Source organism: Rhagoletis zephyria, unplaced genomic scaffold (assembly GCF_001687245.7).
Source record: "Rhagoletis zephyria isolate East Lansing unplaced genomic scaffold, Rhagoletis_zephyria_1.1 Rzeph_scaffold_04214, whole genome shotgun sequence".
NCBI classification, from domain to species: domain Eukaryota; kingdom Metazoa; phylum Arthropoda; class Insecta; order Diptera; family Tephritidae; genus Rhagoletis; species Rhagoletis zephyria.
In genome coordinates, this window is record NW_016161297.1 from 2,951 (window position 1) to 7,842 (window position 4,892).

Here is a 4,892-nt window from a genome sequence, read left to right on the forward strand (position 1 = left end):
GGGGTTAAAAGTTTTAAGAGCCACTTCAAAAAGATCGCGTCGGACCACAAATTCACTTTTGAAGAGTTTAGTACTCTTCTATGCCGGGTTGAGTCTTGTCTCAACTCGCGACCACTTAGTCCATCATCCAACGAACCATCAAACTTGGAGCCGCTTACCCCAGGGCACTTCCTTATTGGTGGGCATCTACTTGCCCCACCAGAAATCGACGTAAACGAGACTCGGGCCTCTATCGTAAACCGTTGGGAAAAATTGAAAGCATTACACCAGACTTTCTGCAGAAGATGGAAATCGGAGTACCTAACCGAGATGCAGAAACGCGTCAAGTGGAAACATCCACAAGCCAATTTAAAACAAGGGGACCTAGTCGTCATTAAAGAAGAAAACCTCCAACCCAATGAATGGAGACTGGGAAGAATAGCCAAACTACACCCTTTATTTAGACAAAAGCCTAGCAGAAGCGTGAACAATAGACCGAATATGCCTTGCCAGCCGGTAGCTAACATTGTCGGTATATCAGTACCCTTAAGATACTTTTCATCATAAATAAATTTGGCGCCATGGAAAGTTTTTGCGAAAACAACTAGTAAGTTGCCGGTTAACACTGCATTGCTGTCCCATTTGGGCAAGGAAGAGCGATCATATTCAACACGATGCACGTCAACGGACATGATAACCACGATGCCGCAGCTGATGGTGAACATAGCCATCCAATGGCGTGCAGTAAGCGTTTGATTGAGGTGAATGGCACCGAATATACCAACGAATATGAGGGCAGCCACCCTCAGCATTTGAAAACTGGATGCATAAGTTAAGTAGAGGCCGGTAAGCATCATAGCCGAACCAGTGGCATCCAATACCGCCGAACAGGCGCAACAGGCGAATCGGGGAAAATTCTCTTTCGCCCCGTGTTAGTATATTTTCACCTTCANAAAAAAAAAAAAAAAAAAAAAAAAAAAAAAAAAAAAAAAAAAAAAAAAAAAAAAAAAAAAAAAAAAAAAAAAAACGCAATTTTGTAGATGACGAAGCAAAGAAATTCTCCTAAGAACATGAATGCTGTTTGCACCAGCGGATTTTGGAAACGACGCAATTTTCCATCACTACATTCACCTTCCAAAGTGTCACTCCACTTGAGCAGCAAGACATTCAACGCGCCCGTACAAACGTATAGCAATGGTAAATACATCTTCACCTGTGCCTGTTCAATTGACAAAATATTACCTTTAAATTGAAGCGATGGATTTCGCAACGATATGTAATGCTTGCTTTCGTTCTTTGTTAAAGGTTTGCACTAATTTAATTATTTTATCTACTTTACTATTTTTCGTTGCTAATTTCCTCACCAACTGCAGTGATATTGTCAATCGCCAAACTGTTTTTTGCGGTTCATAACTTCCTATGGCCGCTGATATGGAGGGCAAATAATTACGTTCATCACAGTGCGTCGAAGTAGAACGTTCAAACTCGAACAATAGCGACCAAATAATACAAAATAAAAAACTGCCCAGCGCAAGACTTACAACGGCAATGGCAATTGTGCCAAATCGGATGCGGAAAAGAAGTTTGGACCATCCAATCGGTTGTAGGTAGCTGAGGTTTTAACTTTACTGCCTTTAGCCCAAAATGTCCAAAATTATACCCACCATTGCTGGTTTTGCCTCACAATTTACGTGTGCATAAATTCACGTACCTTGGTCATATATTAAAAAATATGTATATTATGGCAGCTTTATTGTTCATCTCAATGGTCTTTGCTGCTGCTTTTGCTCTGGTGACAGCTGTTGTTTTTGTTGCCCTTGTTTCAGTACTAGATGCTGCAATCGCAAACGACAGTGAGGTATTATTGGCCAGAGCCGTCTCAGCGGCAACAATCAGAATGTATCTTTCAGTATTCTAAAATTCAAATACATGAATATACCAAATTCTCTATTTTTTTTTAATAAATACTATTTACAAATTGCACTACTTACCCCGCTGCTGGCCTCGTGTTCATTGTGGAAATGCTTGTCGTCGGCCGCAATTCCCATCAATGAAGTGTCAACAAAGAACGTAAAGTGTAATCTACGCTCTTTGATGACAGCATTTCTGTATAAAACCATTCAATTACACGTAATTATTGGGAATCGGGTTAGTGAGGTTTTGCACCATTATGAAAAATTATGGGAATTTTTTTTCTTTTGGGTAGGAGGCTATGGTGATTAATAACAAAACACCACCACAATGTTTTTCACCCATTTTCTACGATATTGGCGAATTATTCTATCAGTATACACTGCGTGGCATTGAATTAGCCCCGAATTACTTACACACTGCGTGGCATCGAATTAGCCCCGAATGAATTAGGAAATTCAAAATGATTAAATTTATGCATCAATATAAAACGAATAAATAATTAGAAATGGAAACTCACGAAATAAGATAATATTCATATATCCCCATACATATAGATACATATATTCTCGTCTATTTTTTTTCTTGCGTGCGAGCGCCTTAAATTCCAAAGGCGCCAGCGCGTAAATATAACACTGGAACGTCGCTCAATATCACGAGCGCCACTTAGAAAATTCCTGAATAGCATTACAGTAATGCTACGGCCACACCAGGCACTTCATAGGGAATTTATAATGCTGGAGTTAAACGCATGTTAATATTTTATGCAACATTTCTATACATATGTACGATAGCAAATGCAAGAATACACGCCACTTGCCACCCACCCATAAGAAATTCAAAGCCAAATAGAAGTTGGTCAACCAAATACTACAAATTGCAGAATGACCCGATTCTCAGCACTGCGCTCGAAAACTGAGAGGAGCTCGGAGGAGTTTCCAATCGCCTGTCGCTTGTGCGACAAAGACCACGGCATAAGACTTTGCCCCATCTACCGCGGTAAGACGGCAGAAGAACGACTGCGAGCGATCCTCATACACCGCTACTGCCCGAACTGCCTCTCGCCATTCCACCGTCTGGAGAATTGTGCTAGCGCCGACAGATGTCACAGGTGCCGTGAGAAGCATCATCCTTCGCTCCATATCGAGACCAACGATAATTGGAGGCAGCCAGCACGCAATATAGAGGATGATGACAACAGTTCCCAGGGTGCCTTATCTATCCACATAGACGAACCTTATAAGTCATGGGCTCAGCAGGTCGAGGAGGCAGAGATGGAAGAAGCTACGACTGAGGTCGCTCCTGTGGAAGTAAGTGGCGGCTCGGAAACCCGTTCTTTCCGACCACCACTCGAACATGAGAAGCGAAGGGAGAGCAACTCTGCAACTGGGTCCTTCAGACAGCCTGCCCAGTCCCAATCACAGCATCCGGGTGGCTCGGAAACTAGTTCTTTCCGACCGCCCCCATATCCCAACGGTAAGAGTCGTGATGGCGCGGGAACTGGTCCTTTCCGCTCGTCTCGACGTAAGACTGTTGGGAAAGCACCATATCGCCGACCACGAGAGAAGAACCGAGAGCAGGATGCGGCTCTAGCCGTTCGACGCCTGGTNCTCTAGCCGTTCGACGACTGGGGTTTCGAACCGGTCGCACAGACAACAGTACGATGGCTCCACCGATCTTACGCTCTTTTCAGCCGATTGCACCGACCGCCATCGTTCGAATCGAGTCTGGTGGACGCCTGCACCTGGTCCGCGCAATAATTGACCCCTGCGCGCCCAGCACGGTAATCGACGCTAGCCTGGCGCGGGACCTACAATTGGAACACGGAGGTTCTGGACGAAACAGGAGATGCTCGCTAGTACTCAGAGGAAAATACGGTGTCGCGGAACGCGTAACAACTCAGGCGACAATCATGGCACAACACAACCGATTGAGCCCGACAACGGACATAGACCCCGCGGCTGCCGCGCCATTTCAGTTTATGCGGTTGGCCGATCCAAATTTTTACCGGGCTACCCCGATCCGTCTGACTCTAGGCGTCGATGTATACGCCCAGGTCATGCTAACAGGGACCCCGCCATCTTCGGTCTGTGGCTTATTGACGCAGGCAACCATATTTGGGTTAGTAATTTCCGGAGCGTACCAAAAATAAAAACAAATTAGAGGGCTTAGTTGATTAATACACGCAATAAAGTGCATTGAAAATCAAAACCACGTCCATTTTGTTCTTTTAACTCTCTCTTTAATTTCCCAATAGCTATCTAGGAAGAGGCGGTGCAACCTGGGTGCGACGAGCGAGAACTAAGTGCAACCTGCAGCTCTTCCAGTCTCTAGTGGTTACCGTCAAACTTATTATCGTTTCTGACGTGGCATGGTGGGTACCTTCCGTATTCCGTTTGTATAGTTTGCGNATCCCATTGATCTCCGTGAACCAGTTTGCGATTACGACTTTTATTTCACAATTAAATAAAAGGGTTCTGCATGGTATCCCCGAAATTCGGTGGTACCAAACTGGCCCCAAATGACTGCACGAAATAGTACCTTCGGAAGTAAAGTAAGTCGCTCATCACACCCGTGCTACTATTTGGCTTAGAAGCATGGGCATTGACAACATCCGATGACTCTTGGAAAATTCGAGAGAAAGATTTTGCGGACTATTACGCGTTGACAACGGCGAATACCGCGGACGATGGAACGATAAGCTCTAGGAGCTTTACAACGACATGGATATGGTGGGTGGGCAGCGCATTAAAATACAGCGGCTCCGCTGGCTTAGCCATATCGTTCGAATAGACACCGACGCTCCAGCTCTGAAACTATTCAACTCGGAACCCATTAATGAAAACATAGGAAGAGGAAAGCCCTCAGTGCGATGGAAATACCAGGCGGAGTAGGACTCGGCTTCACTTGGCATCAGCGTTGCCATTTTAGCCGTTTTCCGGCTAGATTTAGCCAGTTTTGATAGCAACTAGCCGGAGAAAATTCGATCTAGCCGGCAGCCG

The 4,892-nt window shown here is 44.8% G+C and overlaps 1 pseudogene; it reads right to left on the bottom strand.

Moving 5' to 3' along the window:
* Nucleotides 1-430: 430 nt before the first annotated feature.
* LOC108370425 (solute carrier family 35 member F6-like) lies at nucleotides 431-1,186 on the bottom strand (annotated as a pseudogene).
* Between the last annotated feature and the right edge of the window lie 3,706 nt (nucleotides 1,187-4,892).